The 27,191-nt window shown below is 40.7% G+C and overlaps 1 long non-coding RNA gene across 3 annotated transcripts in view; it reads right to left on the minus strand.

Annotated features, from left to right (window-relative positions):
* LOC122916512 overlaps nucleotides 1–27,191 on the minus strand; it is a 61,072-nt gene that overhangs the window by 7,419 nt on the left and 26,462 nt on the right. For 2 of the 3 annotated variants that reach the window (XR_006386208.1, XR_006386209.1), the window contains exon 4: nucleotides 10,842–10,942. This is a non-coding gene — a long non-coding RNA (uncharacterized LOC122916512). Of the gene's footprint in view, nucleotides 1–1,970; nucleotides 3,706–10,841; nucleotides 10,943–27,191 lie in introns of those variants that run through there. The other variant, XR_006386210.1, reaches the window with a different exon arrangement.

Genomic DNA, 27,191 nt, shown 5'->3' on the forward strand with positions numbered 1-27,191 from the left:
GAATTTCTCAACCAGAGCCCATGCTATGGTTACTTGACTCTGCAACAGGCACATTTTGGGTGGCCTAACCAGCCTTTACCTCTTCTGGTAAGGCCCTGAAGCTCTGTTGGAATGGGCAGTCCTGAGAAATGATGCTTGTACCTGGGGAACATGCTCCATTTGCCCTGGCCTTTACCTCATTACTCCCAGCTTGCACCTTTTCAATAACCCCTGCTGGGCTGGGACCCATTGTGTGAGTGGGGCAAGTGAAGAGAAAGAGAGAAATAAGTTAAAAGTCTGCTGTCCAAGTCAGAAATATTGAAAGGCCAATGACATGGGCAGAAAAGAAATGAATAGAAAGATGGTAACGGAAGAGTTGGAATCTATGGAATTTTATAGCTGATTGGATCTAGGGTGCAAAGGAGTTCCTCACGTTCTGGAAATTTCCTAGACTTATGCCATTATGGAGGAGATATACCATATTGGACTCTGAAGTCATCCTCTTGTCTCTCCAGGGATGAAGGCAACAACTAACTGTTTGCAATCTAATCTTCAATTGTTCACTTCCATTGATTCCTTTCCATTTAACCTTATTCAAGAATCTCTCACATTTAAAAAACAAAACAAACAAAAACTAACCTTTCCCCTTGAGAGGTTGTGGGAAGAGTAAGCTACTAACATCCTCACCTTAAATGTAGGGAGTCAAGAAATGCTGTGATTAGGGGCATCAGGGTGGCTCAGTGGGTTAACCTCTCCCTTTGGTTCAGGTCATGGTCTCAGGGTCCTGGGATCCAGCAGGCATTGGACTCTCTGCTCTGTGGGGAACCTGCTTACCTTCCTCTTTCTGTCTGCCTCTCTGCCTACTTGTGATCTCTCTCTCTGTCAAATAAATAAATAGGATCTTAAAAAAGAAAGAAAGAAAGAAAGAAATGCTGTGATTAATGGAATGAAAAATAGAGCTTATGTAGTTTTTATGGCCAGTGGATGGTGACACAACCACTTTGGATGACAAAGAAGAGAGAGGTATAAGTGAACTAAATTCTCATTTAGCATAGCAGGAAGTTCATAGATAATGTCTAAGGCTGATAAACCAAGAAACAGTCATTAGGAGGTTATTAGTGATGAGGAGGTTACCACAACACAGAAGCAGTTCAAAGTGTTTGCTTCTGGGCTAGCAAAGAGTGGCTCAGGGGACTGTTGCTTTTATTTATTTATTTAACCATCTGCATATATTTCTTTGAGGACGGTTTAAAAACTTTTTTGGGGTAACTCAAAAAAGTTGCCTGAGTAACTCAGTCAGTTGAGTGTCTTCGGTGGGTCATGACCCCAGGGTCCTATGATGGAGTTCCACATCAGGTTCCCTGCTCAGTGGGGAGATGCTTCTCCTTATGCCTCTCTTTCTGCTCACGCTCTGCCTCTCTCAAATAAATAAATAAGATCTAATAAATAAATAAATAATTTTTACCCCTTTTTTCAATATTGTAGGGAGAGGCCTTAAAAAAAATCCCCCCTCACCTTACATCTTATGGTTTACCACTGTCTTTTCTCTTCCAGAAGATATATTCCTTTTTTTTTTTTTTTTAAACTAGGCTCTATGCCCAATGTGGAGCCCAAGGTAGGGATGACACCACAAGGAGCTCAAGACCTGAGTAGAGATCAAGAGTTGAACACTTAACCAAAAGAACCACCCACGCACCCCAAGATACATTCCTTAATATATAATAATAGTAGTGGTAGCTAACATTTACTGAATTATTGTTGTGTCACGTGCTGTGCTCATTGCTTTACTTTCAGCATCTCGTTTAATCTTTACAGTGAACTTATTGCAAATAGATTTTTTAGAAAATTATTTTTATTAACAAATAATGTATTATTTGCTCCAGGGGTACAGGTCTATGAATCATCAGGCTTACACATTTCACAGCACTCAACATAGCCCATACCCTCCCCAATATCCATAACCCAACCACCCTATCCCTATTTCCCCACCCCTCAGCAATTCTCAGTTTGTTTTGGGAGATTAAAAATCTCTTATGGTTTGTTTCCCTCACAATCCCATGCAAACAGATATTTTGAAGGAGTTTTCTTTTCTTTTCTTTTTTTAAAGTTTTATTCATTTAGGTCATCTCTACACCCAACATGAAGCTCAAACTTGAAGGAATTTTCTAGGCTCACCATCTACATTTGCTTACCATCCAGTCTCCCCTCACCCCACTGCAGACTGGCTTAGATTGCTCTCAGAAAGTACACCCATAACCTCCCTACTGTTGAAACAAGTTATACTGTCAGCATCTTTACCTCTACTCCTATCTTCCCTATGCTTATTATACAAGACTACACTTTTTTGGTTTTTCCTCCTGCTTCTCTGGCTTCTTCTCAGTCTCCTTGAAGGTCTTCCTTCTCCTACTTAACTCCTAAATGTTTGTGTGCCTCAGTTTCTTTTTCAACCTACTTTTCCCCTCCTTTTATATCTTTTGGAGTATTCATATACCCCTACTGCTTAAGTTACCATTGATGAAACTCAAACCTCTGCTTCTATCCCAACAGTTCCTTCTCCTCAGCCACAAAACTGTAGACCACTGTCTATCAGACAGCCTGCTCTGGGTGTCCCACTGGCACCTCACTTCCACAGGTCTCAAGTGAAATGCATCAGTATTCCTTCATACTTGCCCTTTCTTGTGTATCTCTCTAATGACTCTACCATCCACACAGTTGCCCACTTCATAACATGAATATTGATATATTCATAATATGAATATAACATTCATAACATGAATATTATTCTTGATCCTTTAGCTATTTTCTACATCTATTAACATCTAATCAACGACCAAGTCCCATGCAGTCTCCAACCTGGATTTCTTTCTACCCCTCCTTATCTAGAGGGCCATTACCTTAATTTGCACTGTCATCATCTCTTACCTGGACTGTGGCCTTGGCCTGCTAATGGGTTTCCCTGCTTTCTCCTCTTTAGTTCCCTCTAGAGCCCATTCGCTCTACCTTCTAGCCAGAGAGATTCTTTCTCATATGCAAATCTCATATGCAAATCTCCTCTGCTAAAAGGATCTAATGGTTTCCTGTACCCTCAACCTAGATTCCAGCTGGCCTTGCTCACTGCTGCCTCATGCTACCTCTGGTTTGGCTCCAGCCACCCTGAACTGTGTGCAGCCTTCCAACTCTCCCCGTTTCAGGCATTTGTTCTCACTACAACCTCTTCCTAAGATCATGCTTCCTAACCCAGTTCTCATCCTTTGTGATTCTTACTAGTCTTTCTTGATTCAGCAGAGATATTTTCTCTTTGGTAGAGACTTTTCTGACCCCAAAGCCTGAGTTAGGTTCCCCCCTGTGCATTCCCATTGGACCTTATCATAGCACTATCATATCATTGAATTTACCTGTATCCTCTCTGTCTCTCTCACTAAAGTGCAAACGTTAGGGGGTAGATGGTATATTACCCGTCCTGGCAGAAAGCATCAATTCACTGATTGAATTATGGGAGGTGGTCCTATGGATTAGAAAGGAAATGGAGTCCCGATTCAGATAGACCTAGATTTTGATTTCTTCTTCTTCTGAGTCCTTTTTTCCTCCTAGATGTAAAATGTAGATCGCAGTTCCTTCCTCACAGAGTAGTTGTGAAGATAAAATGAAGGACCTAGCACAAGATGTGGCCACAGGAGCTTGGAGTCAGTGCGTGTTCTCTTCCCCCACTGACAGCAACCTGGGAACCTGGTTTGAGGGGAATAAGCATGAATTCAGAGGTGGGTCATGCGGGAGGAGGGGCCAGAAAGGAGCAGTAGGTTGGACTTGAAGCTGAAGTGGAAGCTGGGATAGGTTTGGGAGCTATCAGTTTAGGAGAACTGAGTTTAGGAGTAAATGAGATTGTGCCCAGGGAAGGTTCAGGCCTAGGAAGCAGTGAAGACATTTGCCTTTGCAAAAGCAAAAGGAGGAGAAGGAGGAGTTGGAATAGTCTGTAGGATGTTAGAGGAAAACCAGGATGAGGAGGAAGAAGCAACAGTGTCAGACACTGCAGAGGTTGAGGAGAAAATACCCCTTAGCATGGACTTAATGAGGTCATTGATGTCCTTGGAAAGACTGTTGATGACTGCTTTGTGTGGTTAATCATTTGTTCTAGTTCAGAGTAGAAGGGGGGGGCATGTAGGACTTGGAGCTCCAGAGCAAAAGTCATCTGAACAGATAAGAGGGAGGGAAGAACCGAAGATAATAGTAGCCGCAAACAGTGTTCATAAATTAACCACAGGGCTGAGCTGGGGTGCATGCAAGTACCCAGATGCTGGGCCCTTCCCTACTTCTCACTGCCATCCTCACTAATTCCTGCCCCGCTTAAGAATACCAAGGAATAACCAGGTACAGGTGGCCGAGTGGTGGAAGCGTATAGAAAGCATATACAGAGACCTAGTTTTCAAATAACTACCATTCATTCTTTTCGGTGTGGCAGGTATTGTGTTCAATGTCTTGTGCACATTACCTCTCTTACTACTCACAACAATCCTTTAAAATACTGTCATCAATTTGTTAATGAGAAAACTAAGGCTCAGAGAAGTAAATTCACCAGCTGGAAGTCAACCAGTCCATCTAAACCTGCATAGTCCCATAACACTTTGCACTGATGGAATGTTCTCTATCTGTGCTAATACGTTTGTCACTAGCCACACATGGCTAATGAGCAGTTGAAATGTGGCTACTGTGATTGAAAAACTAAATTTTAAATTTTATTTAATTTTAAATTTAAAAACTTATACTTGATTCAGTTATTGGGAAATTTTAAGTATGTTTTGAACAACTTAGTCTATGTAACTACTCTTTCCATTTAAAGTTTTGTGAAATCTAAATACAGTGAGCATCTGAATTGTTATTTACTATACATGTAATTAGCTTATTAATTTTTAATTGGCTACATGTTGAAATGATAATATTTTTGGTATGTTGGCTTAAGTAATTATATTTTTTAAATTAATTTCACCTGTTTTTAGAAAACAAATTTTAATGTGGCTACTAGAAACATGTTTATTAAATGCGTGGCAGGTGTTGTATTTCTGTTGGACAGCCTTGTTCTAGAGGCAGGGTCCTGGCACTAACAGAAGCTTCCATTAAGTGGTGGGGTTAGAAGCCCTTCCCCACCTCTTACTACTCTAGGCCTCTTTATTCTTTCTTCCCCTCCATCCTTCTTATTCTTCTTGCCCTTGATATATGGAAGGTATTAACTATCCAATTATACCCCTCAAGAGTGTTCAATTTTAAAATTTTAAAAAAGATTTTATTTATTTGAGAGAGATTGAGAGAGAAAGAGCACAAGCATGAGGGGAGAGGTCAGAGGGAGAAGCAGACTCCCCGCTGAGCCGGGAGCCCAACATGGGACTCGATCCTTTGACTCCAGCAACATGACCTGAGATGAAGGCAGTTCCTTAGCCAACTGAGCCACTCAGCCTCCCCAAGAGCGTTCAGTTTTAAAAGATGGGAGAGATCATGTGGATATTTCACACGAAGGAGTGACTCACTGTCATTGTATTTCAAATCTTGGTGAGGAAGGTATTTGGCCTTCTAGGAATTTCTGTTGATACATACCTGTGGCATCCTTCGTGGACTTCCACTGTCTCCATTTACATGTTCTGACCATACTAGTACTCATAGTTGTCAAAACTTGAACCCCATTTTTATGGTTACAAATTCTGTACATATAGGAAATGATCAGTTCTGCTTATGTATATAGTTGACCCCTTATCTGGAAGGGATATGTTCTGAGACCCCCAGTGGATGCTTGAAACCACAGATAGTATAGAACCTTATATACTGTCTGTCTCCCTATGTATACATAACTATGATCAAGCTTAATTTATAAATTTGGCAAAGTAAGAGACTAACTATAATACTGGAATAGAATAATTATAACAATTACTGTAATAAGTTATATAAGTGTTCATATGTGTTTTACTCTTACAATACCTTATTGTACTGTATGCACCTTTTTTGTGATAACTGAGATAATAAGATGCCTATGTGATAAGATGAAGTGAGGTGAATGACCCAGGCTTGTGACACAGCATTAGGCTGCTACTAACACGACGATTGTCAGGAGGAGGATCGTGTGCTTGCATGGGTAACTGAAACCATGGAAAGCAAAACTGTAGCTAAGGGGGGACTACTCTAAATGCTACTCTCCCTATTCTTAAAAACATGCCTTTCTAAGGAGTTGAAGGGATCTGTAGCTGCAAACCCGTCTTGTTCAAGCCATAAATCAGAGCTGTCAAAGCTGCATAAGGGACTAAAATGCTAAAGACTGTACATCTCTAAAGTTGGCTCTCTGGAGCCCCTCTTAAAAGGATGTGTGGTAGAATCCCTTATTTATTTATCATTTTAAAATAAAGTAGCCTCAATTTCCTTATATTTAAATTGGGGAAAACAAGATAGGACATTTGATTAGACTCATATTGTTGCTGAGAAGATTATAAGAATTCAGATATGTCAAGTGCTTAGACCACTCTCTGGAACATAATAAACCCTCAACTCTATCAATGTCAACTATTTTTTTTTTTTATTCTTCTTTTTTAAGACTGTCTGACATTAAGGACTTTATTTATTTATTTGTCAGAGAGAGAGAGAGAGAAAGAGAGAACAAGCACAAGCAGGGGAGAGAGGCAGGCAGAGGGAGAAGCAGGCTTCCCGCTGAGCAGGAAGCCCGATATGATACTTGATCCTAGGACACTGGGATCACGACCCAAGCGGAAGGCAGATGCTCAACTGACTGAGCCACCCAGGTGCCCTCAATGTCAACTTTTAACATAAAATAGATGTAGGATGCTCCTAAATACCAGAACCTAAGCGATCACATATCATGGACGTATTATTCTGATTATTCATTGGAAGCATACTAGACGATCTTTAGATAGTCTAAAGTTATCTTTAGATGGTCTAAGTTTAGAACAATCAAATCTAGAAGAACTGGATACAGGTGGACCTCAAGCAACTGAATGCTGCATGCACTCTCTGTCTCTTATCTTTGTATTGCTCTGTGTGTTGACTTCATTCTCACTCACTGTAGCCAGAAACCAGTAACTGCGGAGTCTACCTCTTAAACCTTCCCTACAGAGAGACTCTTTCCTAGTTACAGTTAAAAAGAAAAGAAAGGGAAAAAAATCCAAGGGAAGAACTATGAGTGACCGCCTATTTGCAGTTAGGCATTCATCCTTAGACCAATTGACTTTGGTGGTGGGAGTCAGGACATAGAAGACCATGGTTGCTCCTTTTGGAACCCCATAGTTGGGGTTGGAGTACAGAAGTCCCCAAATGTAAGAAAGAGAGCTGGGCACATGCTCAGTCATTGGCTGGGGCTGGCTAAAAAACAGCCTGGTCTCAGTTCAAAAACCACAGCAGATCCCAAAGGTGCTGCAACCTGAAGCTGTCAGTTAATTGCTCCTCTCTCAACTGGTCACTAAGTTCTTTCTTGAAGGGGCCTTTGAACAGCACACCCATCCGTGGTTGCCACAGCCCACCCCTGTGCCACACAGATTTACTTCTCTCCACAGATCCAGGGAGCAGGTGCTCCACTTGGAGTGGTCTGAGCTTTGGTTAACCATATCCTTCTTTGGCTGGGATGGCTGCACTTGTTCATCCAAGTTTGCAATTCAACAAAAAGTGCCAAGAGGCACCCAAGTGGGCCACCTGAATTCTACACATATTTTTACCTGTCCCCATGTGTAACAGGAGCCCTGCCTCCACTTGCTGATCAGGGACAATGACCTCTGCTAAGATGGTGACTCTTCTTGCCTGCTGGGCCCTAGACACAGGAATCCAAGATGTCCAGATAGCAGCCACAGCTTGTAGTTCATTGTGTCCAATGGCAAGAGTGCATCCCTGTATCAGGCTCTCCAACCCTGTAGAGCCCAGAGTTGCAGGGATGGGCAACATAAAATCTTCCAGTGGGTCACTGGAGAAATGGTAAGTGGAGTCCTTCCTGCTTCCACTTCTTGGTTCCTAGGCAGCTATTTTCTTCTTCCCAGGAACACGGTGCCATAGAGAAGCCTCTGATTCAGGGCATATGCTGCATCCTGGAGGACTGCCCAGTCATTAAGAGTCTTGTCTCCAAGGTAACATTTCGGTTATGCTTTCAGCAGGTCATCCCATCACTCTACCAGGCCAGCAGCTTCTGGATGCTGCAGTGAATCCCAAGGTCATGGCCCCATATTCATACCTCCTGTGTTCAGAACAAGGTCTTCTTGTCAGATGCTGTCATGTGGGATTCCATGCCTGTGGATCACTGTGCAAAACCCTGGAAAGTGGTAATGGCTGAAGCTCTTGAGGACGGGAAAAGCAAATCCATATTTGAGTGTCTATCTTTGTGAGAATGAATCTCGGGTCTGGGGCCCAAGGGCCCCAATTAGTCTACTTGTTACCAGTGGGTCTCCTCAAGGAATGGAGCCATATAATGGCCTGAATATTGGTCTCTCTTGCTGACAGGCTAGATATTCAGAGGCAGTAATAATGAGGCCAGCTTTGATAAGTGGGAGCCCATGCTTTTAGCCCCATATGTAGCTTCTGTCTCTTCCACCGTGGCCACTCCACTCATGTCCCCATTGTGCCAGTTCCAAAGACAAAGTTTGGACCCACAGTTGAGCTGACCCATCTGTAAACCAAGGTTGGACTTTTTCCTTCTCCTTCAGCTGATTATACTGGATGGCCCCTATGGCCACAGGTATGAGCTGAGGGAGGAACACTAGTGCCCTCAACAGGTCCACTGTGTCCCAGTCAATTTATGTGGGGATCTAAGGGTAATTATCTATATGGCAGCCAGAAGAGTTCCTGGGGGGAGGGGGAGCATCTGTTGCCTTGAAGAGAGGCCTCTACAGTGTCTTCCTGCACAAGGAGGGGTTGGCCACATCTGTCTGAGGTCCAAGGAAGACTGCAGAGCCACTATCTTTGAAGGTATCCACCCAGGCATTCCCAACCCATTTCAGGGTCCTAGGTTTTCCTCAACCAGGGTATAACAGATCTGATATGGCAGAGCATTCCACTGTTTGGGGGGCTCTTTTTTTTTTTTTTTAAAGATTTTATTTATTAACCACAGACAGAGGTCACATGTAGGCAGAGAGGCAGGCAAAGAGAGGGGAGGAAGCAGGCTCCCCGCCAAGCAGAGAGCCCAGTGTGGGACTTGATTCCAGGACCCTGAGACCATGACCCAAGCTGAAGGCAGAGGCCCAACCTACTGAGCCACCCAGGTGCCCCTGTTTGCGGGGGCTCTTAACTGTCAAACCCTGAATTTGGTTCTGGGTGGTACTAGTTTTTCTACTTCATAAGCTATCAAAGAGGCCTGCTGGCTCTCGTATTTAGCCATAACTGTCTGTTAACTGCCCTCAATTTCCATTTTTTCTTCTGTAGGCTGTCTGTGCAACTATTTAACACCCAGCCAATTCCATTATCCTTCTGTGTAGTCTCTCCCTCCCTTGACCACCTGCATTTAAAAGGGTTTGAATCGGGGAGACTGGGTGGCTCAATCAGTTAACTGTCTGCCTTCAGCTCAGGTACCATCTGTGTTGATGGGTTCTCTGGGCATCAGACATCAAGGCAGAGTTAGAATTGCAAGAGATTTATTGCTGGTAACATCTATTAAAGGAGTAGACATGGTAAATCTTTAGACAATGATGTAGGTATGACACCTGGGAGAGGAGAGAGGAGAGAAAAGAGGACTGAGTAGGAAGAACCTCAGACAGAGTAGGAAGAAGCTCTGAGAAAATCTTGGCCAGCTCACAGAGGGGACCCATGCTGGGCAGAAATATCCAGTCACTAGTATCTACACCATGCTCAGGCATTGACAGAGAGCTTCCTAGCAACAAAGTGGCCATGGCGTGTAGTAACTAGAAGAAGGCAGAAGAGGGCTTCTGGGGTTTTGGTAATTATCTGTTTCTTAACCTAGGTTTTATGTACGTATGTTCATTTTATAAAATTTTATCAAGCTTAATTTATTTTTTCTTAAGATTTTATTTATTTATTTGAGAGAGAGAGAGTATGAGAGGGGAGAAGGTCAGAGAGAGAAGCAAAGCCCCTGTGGAGCTGGGAGCCCGATGCAGTACTCGATCCCAGGACTCCAAGATCATGACCTGAGCTGAAGGCAGTTGCTCAACCAACTGAGCCACCCAGGCACCCTCAAGCTTACTTTCATGAACTTTTATGTATACATGCTATCTTCCTATTTTTAAAAAGTCATAGGTCTCTGCCATTAGCCTCTAAATAGTCTTTTATTTTTAAGGTTTTATTTATTTATTTGATTCACAGAAAGAGAAGAAGAGAGGGCACACACAAGCAGGGGGAGTGGCAGGCAGAGGGAGGGGGAGAAGCAGACTCCCTGCTCAGACTCTTAACTGAATGAGCCACCCAGACAGCTCTTAAAATGATCCATGTTTTTAAATAAGTAATCTATCACTCAAGGTTCACATTAAGCACCTACAAAGAGCAGAACTTTTACTAGGTCTTTACGGGGATTTTTTTAAGGAGCTTAAGGGAGTGTCTTACTTTGAGAGTTTATCTTCTTCTTAGAGAATAAGACACACAACATAATTAGAGAATTAGTTTATAATCAACAGCCAGGTTACCTTTAGGGTAGGGAATTAAAGCTTATTTATCTGTGTACACCAGAATCTTTAATGTCACCAGGAGTATGATATTGGAGATTCTTCCACATTAGTCAACCAAAGGAAAGAATGAATTAATGAGTAATAAATTAAAAAATGAATCCTGGATGAGTACAAGACATTTGAGACTAGGGAGTAATATGGGATGGCTACAGAACTGGCAATATCATTTGTAATTATGTTTCCGTTACAATCTACAAGTTGACGAGTCTGAATCCTTACCTCTTTTATAAGTTTCAGACAAACACTTACAACAGCTTCAGTTTCAGACAAACATTTACAACAGCAAACTTTATGTTGACACATGGATGTTCCAAAGGCACCTGCAACAAAACACATTACAAATAAAATTTTTGTAAAGATTTATTTATTTGAGAAAGAGAGAGAAAGAGCATGAGCAGTGAGAGGGGCAGTGGGAAAGGGAGAGACTCCCTGTTCAGCGCAGGGTCCAAAGCAGGCCTCCATCTCATGACCCTGAGATCATGACCTGAACCAAAATTAAGAATCAAACTCTTAACCAATTGAGCCACCCAGGCGCCCAAAATACATGGAAAATTGAACTCATTTTTCTACTAACTTTATTCTCTTTCTCCTGCTGCTAATGCCACTCAGAACAGAAATCTCTTAGAAGTCTTTCTAGAATTCATCATCTCCTTCAGTCTTCACATTCAGTATGTTATTAAAATCTTGTTATTTCTATTTCTTCAACTGCTTTGGAATTTGATTTCTCCTCCCTCTGATTTCCTTCCTTCTGGCCACTCTTCCTTGGAATTGTCAAACTGATTTTTCTAAAATGTAAATTTAACCGTGCTTCTGTTTTCCTTTATAACGTCACAAAGCTCCTCACTGCTAAAAGATAAAACCTATATTCCTTGATTAGTCTGGCTTGAAACATTTTCAATAATCTGGTCCTGTCTACATCGCTTACCTCTCTATAAAGTTGGAAGCTCCCGGTGATCTGGAGACTTATTCTCCTCATCTTTTTCATTCCAGTGCCTCACGGTTTGGGGAAACTAACAAAGTTTTCTTAAATGAATGAATGAGAAGATAAGACCTGAACTGGGCTTTGTAGATTAGGCTGCCTGGATAAAATATAGATAAAAAGATCTGGATCCCTCAAGCAATTACTGGGCTACTGAGTTATTAGTAGAGATTCCTCATCATTAATTTTTGTAAATCCATGACCTGCCAAGTACTTGACACATAGGAGGTATTCAATACATATTGGATTAATTAATAAATTAGTGAATGGTATGTATTCAGCCACAAAACAATATTTCATTCAGGAAATGTAATGCTCCATCAATTACAGAGCAAATTATGTGAAGAAGAGATAAAAACTCTATTAAGTCTCCGTGAAGAGGCTACAATGCTGGCCAGATATTGGAGCAAACAGAACAGGCCTCAGGCCAATTTAATTGAGCAAGTAAATTTCTTATTGACCAGAATATGGACCTACTGTTAGACAGAAGTTGTCTTCCTAAGGTCAGCAGCTCCAGCATTAGTTTATTAACTGTAACCAGATCTGGCTACAGATGCTGCCAAAACAGGGATATCCCAAGGTGTTGTTACTGGATGCTAATTTTGGATAAATACCTCCTGGAGGCTTTAAGTCTTTCAAAATGAAGACTCTAATAAGTCATAACTATTATTGGAGTTTCTATTTCCAGGGAACAGTTAAACTCATATTTTTTATAGTTGGGATATGTAATAGACATGCTGACATTTTAATACTTATATTGAGGTTCAGAAGTCAAGTATATTACAAGGTCCTAGGAACTTATTTGCAAAGTAGTATGTTATGAAAAATGACCCTGGTGCAACACAGTCACTCTCTTTGGAGAACTCACAAGTAAATTTAGTTAAAGCTTCTGCCAGCATGACTGTAGCCCAGAGAATAACAAGGATATCTCCAGTTGCCAGTTGCTTTTATCTGCTGCTTCTAATGCCTAATTTGAAGAAACTCCATTTTGCTGCAGGTTCAAGTCTCTGGGTTATCTTACTCCCGGACTTTTCTGCAACTGTTGGATTCTCTGGAGCTTTCAAGGAAACTCAGTTGTTCATGAAATAGAGCCTCTCACTCAAAATACAAAAGGGCAAGCTGGTAAAAGTATCAATGGTCAAGACTTCATAAAGATTTTTTTTCTTGACAGGAAGAGTATTAATTGTCCTTATCAACTAGATGAGGAGACTAAACCTTAATAATAACCTTGGCTAGTCTTCCCTCATTATGCTGGACTGCAGCGAAATGCTTTCTGTTCTCATGCCACATGAAGTGGATTTTCCTGCTTCCAGTTTAACTGGCTAGAACCTTCAACAAATAATGCTTACATTTTAAAATGAGATGGTTTTCTTTGACCCTCTGGGACAGAGAATGGATACATGACAAGGATGGAGGCCAATTTATTCATCCTAGACACCAAGAGGCTTTGAGCTCTAGGGAAAGATTTCCCCAGAGATGAAAGGTTGTCATTTACAATTCTCTAAAAAATTAATAAGGCAATTTTATTTTTAATACTTCTGGAATCTCAGTGTAGGGACTTTTATAGCCCTGAGCTATGTATTTAAATGCACTTCAAAATGTCAAAGTGGGCCTCTATACATCACCCCTTCCTGCTGTTTCCAAATATGGTTTCTTTCTTAATTATCTGCAGACTTATAACTTCATTTGAAAACAACTTGAAATGCTCCTGATCAGTTGTAAGCAAAGCTGGTCTCACTTACTGCCTTCTGAAAGATGGGAGCAAATGCAGCCTGGCTGGAGTATGTAACCTATGAATATGCATGAAGGGCAGGAATGCCTAGTGGTTAACAGCACCAGCTCTGGAATCGAATAATCTGGGTTTGAGCCCTGGGTCTGTTACTCACTAGCTACAACACTTGTGCAAGTTCCTTAAATTCCCATCAGTGAAAAGGGAACAGTAATAGTACCTACTGAGCATTAACATAGTGTCTGGCACAGTTGTAGGTGCTCCGTAAATCTTACTAGCAAAAAGAAAATAAGCATCAGCATATTGTGTCATTGTATCAACAAGACTTTGTACTAGGTCCTGAGGATACAACAATGTGTAAGATATGGGTTGCATCCTTCCCAGGCATGGATATGGAGAGAAGGGATATATACAAACATATGTTTATTAGACAGATAAGGTAAGTCAAGGTGGCACAGCTATGAGTGAGTGAAAGGAAGATCTACCGAGGAAGAAAGACAGGTGGCTTGGCCTCCGTGGAAGGGCAGGATCCAGATATGCTGGCTACAAGGCTGGGGGCATCCTCAAATCTGTCACAGTTGCATAAATTACTCTTCTTGTCAACCTCACTGAGCATCTCAGGTACCTCAATGACTAAGAATTCATGGGGCAGGAAGGTAGGAGGATTTAAAAGGTTATTGGCTTTTTTAAAATGTTTTCAGTTTGGTCATTTGAAAACAAAGATTTGTTGCTAGTTTAAAAATGCTTCTTTTCCTTAATAAATGAAATATTTTTCAAATCCAGAACAGAAATAATTCTCTGCCACAATAAAATAAAAAATTATGTATGTGCCATATGTACTTAGGTTTCTTTGGAGGTAACATAAACAGATACGGTCCTTGGTCCTGAGGTACAGTCAAAACTCTGAATCATCCAAGTTTATATATAATTTAATAAATCATGCTTAGAGAAAGGAGTGTGGTCCAATTCACTCCAGGGGAAATATGTGAGCTTGACTAGGGTGGTGGCAATGAAAAGGGGAAGTGTAGAGATTCAAGATCTTTATAGACAACATATTTTAGACATGACATATTGTAAGGAGAACAAGGTAGCAGATAGCAGTCTTTTTCCAAAAGACTCTTCTCTAGAGACAATAAAGGTATCTGGTACTCTATTGTAACCAGAAACTTTATAAAAAGATAGTAAAATAGGACACCTGGGTGGCTCAGTGGGTTAAGCCTCTGCCTTCAGCTCAGGTCATGATCTCAGGGTCCTGGGATTGAGTCCTGCATCAGGCTCTCTGCTCAGCAGAGAGCCTGCTTCCCTCTCTCTCTCTCCCTGCCTGCTTCTCTGCCTACTTGTGATCTCTCTCTCTGTCAAATAAATAAATATAATCTTAAAAAAAAAGAAAAAGTAATTCATAAAAAATGTTTTTTTTTAAAAAAAGATAGTAAAATAATATCCAAACACTGACATCTTAGGGAAGGAACTACTGGAATGTCTCTCTTGGTATCCTATTCTTTCATTCTTTAATTCATTAAAAATGTATTGTGTTTCCTACTATGTGCCATGTAGTATGTGTTAGGTAATGCATATGAGGTTGTGAACAAAATAGATAAGTTTCCTTCTCTCATGGAGCTGGAAGAAGATGATGATAAACAGGTAGGCAAATAAACCACCATGTAACTATATATTTACCCATTTATGCATCCAGGAACTAATTATTGAACACATATTATGTGTTGGGCAACATTTTGCATTCTCAGGATACAATGATGAGCAAAAGTAGATCATCCCTGTCTTCACGGAGCCTACATTCTGAGGGAGGCAGCTTACTCAAAGAGTCACACTAAAAACGGTGAGGTTGTAACTATGTAAGAGCTATGAAGGAATGAATATACAATGGGGAAATATGACCTCACAAGGAGGTCAGAGGACGCTCCCTGTGCAAGCAAAGAATGGATGGAGAACTGAAGGATTAAGGAAGACTAAGCTGGCAAAAGGAAGGAGAGGAGAGCATTTGCAACAGAGGGAAGAGCATGTAACTAAGGCCATGGTCTGTCTCGGAGGCTGAGAGACTGAGTGTGGCTAGAAGAGGAAGAGGAATCCACAAAGGAAAGAGAGAGGGAGCAGCTCCAAGTGAAGGAACAAACTCAGAGAGTATTGGTCATGGAAACCATGGGAAGACAGTGTTTCCAAAGAGGAGGCCATGGACAAGAGTCAAATGCTGCTGAGAGGTTAAGAAATATGAGAACTGAAAATATCCCCTGGATTTCACAACATGCAGGTCATTGGTGAGCCCAGTGGAATGATGGGCCAGAAGCCAGAATGGAATGATTTGAGAATAAGGAGAGGTGAGAAAATGTAGGGAGAATTATAGATTAAGAATTGCATTTGGTCACATGTAATGGATCCTGATGACAGTAGCTTAACTAAATAGGGTTCTTTTCCTCACATAACAAGAATGATGGAGCGAGACAGTTAAGACTGGGGCAGTGATTCCATGATGTCACCAATGTCCTAGAGTCCTTCTTTATGCTCTGTCATCCTTAGTATGTGGTTTTTTTCCCATTGTGCATGCAAGATGGCTCCTAACTCTCAAGCCAGTGTTTCAGAGAGACAGAAGAAACAAACATCATGGGGAAAGGTCTGGTACCTAATACCAGGAAAACAAACATTTTTTGCAAATCCTCAGCTGTCTTCAACTTACTTATCATTGGCCAGAACTGTGTCATACGGTTACTCCTAGTGATAAGGGCAGCTGGGAAATGTAGCTCTTTAGTTTGACTCATTATCATTCTTAACAGAATCAGTTTCTGTAGAAAGCAGGGGAGATGGATATTGAGAAGGCACCCATAGCAGCTACACAGCATGTACAAATCATATGTTGAAAAAGTGTGTCCACAAGGGAAGGAGATTATACAGGGACAGTTGGAAGGGGGATGTGGGATTGAGTGACCTTTTAAAAAAATGGGGATGACTTGAATGTATTTAAAACTTGATAAGAAGGGTCTAATCAGGAGAAAGAAAGTTTGAACATACAAGAAAAGAAAAGGATAACTGACAGTGTAATCTTCCTTAGAGGAAGGGATAGAATCTAAACAAAGAGGGATTAACTTTAAAGAGCAATAATAATAGGCTCTCTGTTGTAACAACAGGAAGGAGGGAAGTAGTCTTGTGTTTTATATTGAGAAAACGGGGCTTCTATTTCCTCTGTCGCATAGGGGTAGGTTTGCTATTGCCCATGATAGAAGGGAGTGACCAGAGCTTTGAGAAGTTTGAGACATTGAAGGCTGAAATCACCATTGTGGGGCAAAACTGACTCAAATATAAATGGCACAGATTTTTTTGCAATGGGTTTGCCACCAGAACACAGGTGTCATGAAAACCACCGCTCAATCTAAACCAAAATGGGAAGGGAAAAGACTCACATCAACATCATCATCATTGGACATGTAGATTAGGGCAAGTCTACCACTACTGGTCATTTGATTTACAAATGTGGTGGGACTGACAAAAGAACTACTGAAAAACTTGAGAAGGAGTATGCTGAGATGGGCAAGGGCTCCTTGAAATATGCTTGGTTCTAGAATAAACTGAAAGATGAACGTGAACGTGGTATCACCACTGATATTTCCTTTAGAAATATGAGACCAGCAAGTATTATTTGACCATCACTGATGCCCTAGGCTACAGAGACTTTATCAAAAACATGATATTAGGCACATCTCAGGTTGACTGTGTTGTCTTGATTATTGCTGCTGGTGTTTGTGAATTTGAAAAAGGTAGTTCCAAGGATGGGCAGACCCATGAGCATGACCTTCTGGCTTACACACTGGGTGTAAAACAACTAATTGCTGGTGTTAACAAGATGGATTCCATTGAGCCACCCTACAGCCAGAAGAGATACAAGGAAATCATTAAGGAAGCCAGCACCTTCATTAAGAAAATTGGCCATAACCCTGACGCAGTAGAATTTGTGCCAATTCCTGGTTGGAATGGTGACAACATGCTGGAGCCAAGTGCTAACATGCCTTGGTTAAAAGTATCGAAAGTCACCAGTAAATGGGAATGGCAGTGGAACCACACTGCTTCAAGCTCTGGACTGCATTTTGCCTCCAACTCGTCCAATTGACAAGCCCTTGCATCTGCCTCTCCAGGACATCTACAAAGTTGGTGGTATTGGTACTGTGCCTGTGGTTCGAGTGGAGACTAGTATTCTTAAACCTGGCAATGGTGGTCACCTTTGCAGCAGTCAATGTTACAGTAAAGTCTGTTGAAATGTATAATGCTTTGAGTGAGGCTCTTCCTGTGAACAAAGTGGGCTCCAATGTCAAGAATATATCTGTCAAAGATGTTCATCATGGCAATGTGGCTGGTGACAGCAAAAATGAACCACCCATTGAAGCAGCGGGCTTCATGGCTCAGGTGATTACCCTGAACCATCCAGGCCAAATCAGTGCTGGATATGTACCTGTGCTGAATTGTAACATAGCTCACACTGCTTGCAAGTTTGCTGAGCTGAAAAAGAAGATAGATCGTCGTTCTGGAAAAAAGCTGGAAGATGGTCCCAAGTTCTTTAAATCTGGTGACGCTACCATTGTTGATATGGTTCCTGGCAAGCCTATGTGTGTTGAGAACTTCTCTGATTATCCTCCTCTGGGCCATTTTGCTGTTTGTGACATGAGACAGATAGATGCTTGCTGTGCGTGTTATCAAAGCAATGGACAAGAAAGTAGCTGGAGCTGGCAAGGTCACCAAGTATGCCCAGAAAGCTCAGAAGGCTAAATGAGTATTATTCCCAATACCTGCCACCCCAATCTTACTTGGTGGTGGAAGAACAGTCTCAGAACTGTTTGTGTCAATTGGCCATTTATGTTTAATAGTAAAGACTGGTTAATAATAAAAATGCATTGCAAAACCTTCAGAAGGAAAGGAGAATGTTTTGTGGACCATTTGTGTGTGTGTGTGTATGCGTGTATGTGAGTGAGAGAGAGAGAGAGAGAGAGAGAGAGTTTTAAGTTATTAGTTTTTAAAATCAGTGCTTTTTAATGGAAACAACTTGACCAAAAATCTGTCACAGAAGCCTGGGTGGTTCAGTTGATTAAGTGTCTGCCTTTGGCTTGAGTCATGATCCCAGGGTCCTGGGATCAACTCCTGCACTGTGCTCCCACTCAGCGGGGAGCCTGCTTCCCCATGCCTGCTGCCCCCCTGCTTGTGCTTGCTCTCTCTCCAAGTAAATTAATAAAGTCTTAAAAAAATGAAGTTTGAGACCCATTAGAACAAAAGTTTAATGAAAAAAATATGTTTATATAAAGGGCACAAATAAATGGTTATCAAGGACTGCTGTTCTCATGTGCTTTCCCAGGAATATACCAGAGAAGGAGATTCAAAAATCAAAATGACAGGAAAGACATCAAGATAAGGTCTAATGCTAAGTATTAGATACACAATTACTTATAGAATTACTCGCACTCATGCTCATACCAGCTGAATATCCTCCCATTCCCATCATTAACATGAACATCATTAATTCAACAAATATTTAGTGACTATCTTCTATAGGATAGGTACTTATTCATGTCTTGCAGCATGCTAGGAGGGTTGAGATGGGTGGGAAACAGAGTCTGGGATAAGGCAGCAGTACAAAAGCAACTGATTGAAAAGGTGGAGCCTCTCTTAGCTAGAGAGGTGTATAAAGTCTTAACATCTAAGCCCAGGGAGAGCAGCTAAACTGCATCCAGACAATGGCATGCAAGAGGTGATCTGATCTGAGGGGTAAGATAGTAGTGGTGACATGTGGCTTTGGGAACTTTGGGCAATTGTCATGGCACCAGGGGCAGACCTGGACCCAGATCAGTTGGAATTGAGGGTGCCTAGAAGATCAATCCAGCTGTGGAGATGGCAAGTGCAAAATTAGAGGGTGGAACAGGTTTTAAGAGCCCTGCTTCCTACGTGGCTGATTCCTCAAAATGCAAGCCTCAGGAAGCTGCAGGCACCTAGATGTTAAGATACCCCAAAGTACAGATGCCTGATAGGCTGACACAAAGAAACTGCATTTGAATAATGCTGCTCCCATCGAGAGCTAGGCTGTCTGCATACATGGTCTATCTCAGAACGCCTAGAGCAATCGAAAAATATTTCTATTTGTATATTCCACTTACCACGGATATTTCTACATTCTACTTACCACTATGGAGAGAATATATCATAGTCAATGGGGCAGATAATAATAACCACCACCATTTATTGTACATACTATATGCCAGACACTGTTCTAGTTACTTAATGAGCTGTATCTCGTTTTATCCTTAAAACAACCCTCTCAGTTAGCTATTATTGTTTAGAAAAGAGGAAACTGAGCCTGGTCTAATAAATTTAAATTAATTTGCCCATGATCACATGGCTATAAGTGGCCAAGCCAGGATTCTAGCCCAAGTATGACTCCAGACCTATCATTATGCCATACCCATTTTATCATACTGTTCCAGCACTGTGTTGAACCCTTATTATGTGTCATTTAAATAATGATTAGATTGGTCTGTTTCTTTAGTAAGCAAAACTGGGATCACAGCCCATCTCTTAGGATGTGTTGCTAAAATGACAAGACCATGCTGCCCTCTATCTATCAGCTTCAGTGACATTGGCCACTGGTAATTTTCAAAATAAATAATATCTGACATTTATACTGTGACATACATTTTATAAAAATATTTTACTCAAACTTGCCACATATATTATGAGCACTGAAGCCCACACATATACACAGAAAAATCAATGCAAAATTTTAATGACTATGAATTTGATTTGTTGTAAAGGCCACTTAAACTCATTGTAGTACTTGCTTTTTCTAGAACCTATCACTTAAAACTTTATTTTTACTTTCACAGAAGTAAAAAAGTGATTTAGGGTTTTCCACACTTTTGTTGTTTGCTTATCACTTCTTTAATGGAAAATTTCAAAGACACACAAAAGTAGAGAGAATTAAACCTCTGAGTATCATTCAGCCTCAAAATAATCATTTCTCAATAAGTTTGATGACATGACTTCTGATAGAGTTATCTTTAAAATCCTTTCTGATATAATTACCACTTTATTCAGATATTATCTTGGTGTTTCCATACATGGGCACAATTACTGCCTTATACTGATTATCCATGACTATTGTAGGGGACATTTGATATACTAGTAAATGCTACTGTTTAAGTTAGCTTACTAGAGCCCACAAGGTATTTTTGTTTTACCTGGAAATAGGACTATTATGAGTTAGGTTTTGCCTTAGCGTGGGTTTGAAAATGAATCCTTATGGAATCTGTTGCCCCTATTGGATTGGTCCATGTTTAACCACACTGACATTCTAGTTTTAATCCACTTTCTGTTAACACTGAAACAGAGAAGAAATTTACCCTCTGCAAAGATAATCAGAACAGAAAATGTAGCTGCTGGAATTATGGCAGTGTGCATAATAATATATTTTAAATATATTAAAGAGTTATCTGATGCTTGGGTTTTTTTTTTTTTTTAAGATTTATTTATTTGAGAGAGAGAGAAAGAGATAGAGGAAGCACACAGAGGGAGTGGGAGAAGCAGACTCCCCACCGAGCAGGGAGCCCAATGCAAGGCTTAATCCTAGGACCATGACCCCAGCCAAAGGCAGATGCTTAACCAACTTAGCTTCTCAGGTGCTCCAAGTTATCTGATGCATATAATCGCCAGTGTGGGCCAGGTGACTTTCCTGGTTCTGATCCTTAGCCAGCCTTCTTCACAACATGACAAAGTGGATCAGGTAAAAGAGCACAATATTTCAACCCAAATCCATCCTGCTACTGGATAAAACAAGTAAAAACAGCAACAACAAAACTATACTCAATTCTTTGATTTCTTTTTTCTTTTTTAAGATTTTATTTATTTATTTGACAGAGAGAGAGAGATCACAAGTAGGCAGAGAGGCAGGCAGAGAGAGAGGGGGAAACAGGCTCCCTGCTGAGCAGAGAGCCTGATGTGGGGCTCGATCCCAGCACCCTGAGATCATGGACCTGAGCCAAACACAGAGGCTTAACCCACTGAGCCACCCAGGCGCCCCTCTTTGCATTCTTGAGAGTGGAATCATAAAACTGTATTTTTCTATAAATATAATAGCCATACTTTTTATATTTTTAATTTATTTTTTTTCTTCTCAGTTATATTGGTAGATATCAAATCCCTAATAATCTGCAATTGGTTTAATAAGACCTGATAATACCATTTGCTCCCACCCTTCTTTTTTTTAAGATTATTTATTTATTTATTTGACAGACAGAGATCACAAGCAGGCAGAGAGGCAGCAGAGAGAGAGGAGGAAGCAGGCTCCCCGCCGAGCAGAGAGCCCGATGCGGGCCTCGATCCCAGGACCCTGAGATCATGACTTGAGCCGAAGGCAGCAGCTTAACCCACTGAGCCACTCAGGCGCCCTGCTCCCACCCTTCTTTCTTTCTTTTACGATCACTTATTACATAGTAATTGTAATTTTATAGATTCAGATTTCCAAATTGTATTTCAAACTAGTGGGTGAATTATTTAACTCTTCCAGTTATATAATTAAGAATTTTATCTATTTACTTATTTTAAAAGATTTTATTTTTAAGTAATCTCTACACCCAGGATGGCTGGGTGGCTCAGTTGGTTAAGCATCTGCTTTCAACTCAGGTCAGGATTCCAGGGCCCTGGGATCCAGTCTCACACCAGGCTCCCTGCTCAGCAGGGAGCCTTCTTCTCCCTCTGCCTGTCCCTCCCCCTGTGTACACACATGCATGCTCTCTCTCTCTCTCTTTCTAATAAATAAATAAAATCTTAAAAAAAAAAAACAAAAAAAAACTAATCTCTACATCCAACATGGGGCTCAAACTCACATCCCTGAGATTAAGAGTCGCATGCTCTACCGACTGAGCCAGCCAGGTGCCCCTATAATTACCATATTAAATTATTATAATTGCTTCTTTAAGATATTTGAATCTTGACAGGTAGTCACCCTTATAATCAAAGTACTGTTTAACATTTTAATTTTTTTAATTAAATAAAAATAACTATCTCCTATTTATAAGAGACACACTTAAAACAACATGTCAAAAAAAGGAAAAAAATAAAGGAATGGAAAAAGATTCACTAGGAATATGCTAATGAAAAGGTGGGTATAGCATTTCTATAATCATTTTTCTACTTGGATATTATTCTCAATAGCACAATATTTTAAATATATAACTGTTCTGGGTACTAAGTAAGCAGTCTGAAGAAAAATAGGTAATAGTGATAACTTCCTAAACCCATTGCATCATCCTTGTCTACCTCCATTCCATTGCCTATAGAATCCTCCACAAATCCGTAGACACAACCCTTAATGCCACTCCTTTAGAATCTAGCACTGAATAAAACCAACAGTGCTTTTTAAATTTTCTTCTAAAGATTTATTTCAGACAGAGGGAGAGAAAGAGAGAGCAAGTGAGCACAAGCAGTGGGGAAGGCCAGAGGGAAAGGGAAAAGCAGACTCCTTGCTGAGTAAGGGGCCTGACATGGGACTTGATCTCAGGACCCTGAGATCATGACCTGAGCTGAAGGCAAACACCTATCTGACTGAGCTACCCAGCCCCCCAACTATACTTATAACTGGAGTTCAACCAACTTTAAAGTCAACAACCTTGATTGTCCCCCAAGCACAGTAAGATCTCTGCTCCAAACAGGCCCCTTGCAAACTTGTCCATATCAGATTCCATTAGAGGCCCAAGCTCAGACTGAATCTGGACCCAGGGTCCTATGTCTCCAACCAACTATGTAAAGACCTCCAGGCCTTGACCTCCAACCATACCCCAAGGGCTCTGAGCCTAAGGGCTGGCCTAACTATGGCAGTCTTCCTCCTTCCTCTTCTCTTCAACCCCAAATAATTAAATTTATGTCCCCAGGCTTAGTCCCCCCAAATACATATTATGCTGATGTTATATATATATATATATTTTAGGATTTTTAAAATTTATTTATTTGTCAGAGTGGGGAGCCTGAGCGGCTCAGTTGGTGACGTGTCTGCTTTCAGCTCAGGTTATGATCCCAGATCATGATCTCAGGATCCTGGGATTGAGTCCTGCATTGGGCTTCCTGCTCACCGGCGAGTTTGCTTCCCCCTTCCCCAATCTGCCTGCTGTGATCTCTCTCTCTTTCAAATAATTAATAAGTAATCTTAAAAAAAAAAGAAAGAAAGAAAGAAAGAAAGAAAATTTATTTATTTGTGAGAGAGCACAAGCAGGGGGAGTGGCAGACAGAAGGAGAAGCAGGCTCTCGACTGAGCAAGGAGCCCTAATCAGGACTTGACCCAGGACCCTGGGATTATGACCTGAGCTAAAGAGAGACACTTAACTGACTGAGCCACCCACGTGACTCACTGATGTTACATTCTTACTCTGTTCTAGGCACTCGGGTCACCACTCCTAGTTTTTTTGTTTGTGATTTGTTTTCAATTTTGACCGTGATTCACAGTAAACAAAACAAAACAAACAAAATTATATTGTGACCGGTTGCATACAAACTAGTCTCTATACTAGTCTCTTACCATGTGGCAATACAAATCTGAATTTTCTTCTTTATTCTAGTGAAAAAATTCAGTCACTAAATTGATTTCACTAACCACTAATAGGTCAAGACCCTCAGTTTGAAAACCTTGATCTAAAGGGCCCCCCATTTTTAAAAATAAAATAAAGTAAAAGGGGCACCTGGGTGGCTCAGTCAGTTAAACGTCTGCCTTTAGCTTAGATCATGATCCCAGGGTCCTGGGGATTGAGTCCTGTGTCAGGCTCCCCAGGGAGGCCGCTTCTTCCTCTCCTTCTGCCTGCCACTCCCCCTGCTTGTACTCTCTCTCAAATAAATAAAATCTTTAAAATAAAATAAAATAAAATGCCCCCCCAAGACTCTTTTGGCATTTGTTTATCAGAACCAGGTCAGATAACATGAGGGAATATTTAAAACAACCAGTACCTAATTTCTTGTATTTTCTAAGGAAGAATTCTTTTCCATAGGGCATTAATATCTCTAGGATATAAAAGAGGTACTTTTAGTTGTCGGAATTGGTAGAGATTTTTTAAAGCCTTCTAGAAAATTTTCACAATCTGAAATCTTATTAAAGAACAAAAAATTGAGGAGTGCCTGGGTGGCTCAGTTATTAAGCATCTGCCTTCGGCTCAGGTCATGATCTCCAGGTCCTGGGATCGGATGCATCTGGTCCCTGCTCAGTGGGGAACCCACTTCTCCCTCTCCTTCTGCCTCTCCCTTCCACCTGTGCTCTCTCTCTAATGAATAAGTAAAATCTTTAAAAAAAAAAAAAAAAAAAGAAGAAGAAGATAGGATTGAGAGTTAGGAAACCTGAGTCCTTATCTCACCCTGCCACTGAATGTTAGGAAGTAAATCACACTCAGCCTCTCTGAACCAGGGGGTCTTGATCATGTAAATCAAATGATATGTAAACCCTACAAATTTAATGATTCATTCACTCATTCATTTGCTCATTCATTTGACAAATGCCTCCTTAAATATGTGCCATACAGGTTTCTCACTGCTCATCTGACAGTTTAAACTGGGAGGGCCAATGTTACAAATTCATCACACATCACATATGATCATATGCCAGGGTTCTTTCTCATCAAATTTATGCTTCATCAGGCACCACCCGGGGAATGAGCTGCTTCTTATAAGCACATTACTCAGAAAAATGATGCTCATTTATATAAACCACTTAATAAAAATCTCTCTAAAATGTATGAGAGATTATACTGTACTTAACTTCATTAATGGTTTAATCAGTTAATTCTAATAGTAAGGAGCTTAATTTTAAGATTTATGAATTCTTATACTAGTTTAAGATGTCAAAAATATAATTTTCATTCTAATTCCATTTTCTTTGGTTCCCTCACTGCTAGTTAACTCTTTTAGTTTAAATGTCACAACACCCTGTGAGTTGGCACCATCAGTGATTAGAATATTACTAAAAGCCATTCCTATACCAACATAGATATCAACTGTTTGACTGTACATAAGTGATTGTGACCTACATAAAATATCACACAAAACCCAAACTAAATGTATCCCCAAATCTCCAGTTCAGTATTAGAATGTCCAGAGCAAATTCCAATGCCCTCTGATGTAAGGGAAAGTGTGATGGAGGAGGAGCTGAATGGAAGGAAAAGCATCTTAACCGATAGCTTGTTTTACAAAGGCACATGGTCATGTGGACACATCATTAGGGACCCCCACGCCCAAGGCTTTGGAAGGGGTTTGTACAACTCATGGGTCTGAACTTAAGCTTCACTAGTTCATGGCAAATCTGCTTCTACAAAGATCAATTATTGAGTGAACGGGTGAGTATGGTAAGCTTATAATGAGCATGACTCTGTTTAAATGGGTCTGGGTTTGATTTTTAACTTCACTCGTTAGTTTGTGGCTGCGGGGAAATTAATTTCTCCATGCTTCTGCTTTTTAATCTGTGAAAAGGGATAATAATATCTAACACATAGGGCTGTTCCAAGTTACTGAAAGATAAATGTATAAAGCATGTAGTTCGGTAACTGGCCAATGCTAATAAACAAAACCAACGCTTATGTGATAATGATGACGAAGATGATGACAGTGCTATATTGAATATGACAAGGTAGTCAGAAGATGTTGAGGGGTATAATGCTTTTTGATCCTATAATAAATGTTCTGCAAACAACTGGGATTTTAAAAGTTCCTTTGGTTGACTTGGTTTAGTTTCCAAAGTCTTTCAAAAATTCTGCAGTAAATGTTCCTATTCTATGCCCCTCTGTAAAACCTTTGTTTTTGCACAGGTAAAGGTTATAGCAGCAAGGAAAAATTTAGGATGGAAAGAATATTCTTCCACCCACTGCTTGGCCCCATTTAGGGTAACTCCCTTACTCCTCTATCAGTTTTGCCAGTGTTTCAAAATGGCTAGATACCAGCTCACACATTTAGGACCATTAGAATCCTCCAAAATACTTGTTCATTGATCCAGAGACTTCCCAACAGAAGTTTTTTAGAAGGGAAAGTTGCAAATAACATACTTTTTTTTTTTTTTTTTAAAGATTTCATTCATTTGACAGAGAAAGATCACAAGTAGGCAGAGAGGCAGGCAGAGAAAGGGGGAGGGAAGCAGGCTCCCCGCTGAGCAGGGAGGCCGATGCGGGGCTCGATCCCAGCACCCTGAGATCATGACCTGAGCTGAAGGCAGAGGCTTTAACCCACTGAGCCACCCAGGTGCCCCTATATACTTTTCTATATGGAACATTCACAACTCATATACATATATATAAAGTAGTATATACATTTGTGTACACGTACACACACATGTTTACGTGCATTTCAGTGTCAAGCGGATAAGGAAGTTCAGTGTTTTGAGAAATGGAAGAGGTGATATTTATACAAATATTCTGTCTCTAGAAGTAGAGATGAAAATGTAACCTGCAAAATGTAAATGACAAACAGGAATCCATCAGCTGCTCTTGAAGACAACTCTGAAGACATGTGCAGGCTGTTGTAAAGCATTTGAAAACTTAAAATATTAAGCCTTTCATTTAGGTATACAAATTGGGAGTATTATTAGCAGGACTACATGCTTTCAGAGTAAGAGAGCTGTTTTTCTCCTTTGTTTTTCTAAATGCTTATATAGACTGGAATGTCCCTAAAAGTGATGGTTCTTGCAAGAGGTATTTGTTTTTGCAAGACATATTTGTATTTTTATTAAAGTATTTGTTAATGGGAGATTTTAAGACTACACAATAGGGGGCGCCTGGGTGGCTCAGTGGGTTAAGCTGCTGCCTTCGGCTCAGGTCATGATCTCAGGGTCCTGGGATCGAGTCCCGCATCAGGCTCT

The sequence above is a fragment of the Neovison vison genome, chromosome 8, assembly GCF_020171115.1.
Source record: "Neovison vison isolate M4711 chromosome 8, ASM_NN_V1, whole genome shotgun sequence".
Taxonomy (NCBI): Eukaryota; Metazoa; Chordata; class Mammalia; order Carnivora; family Mustelidae; genus Neogale; species Neogale vison.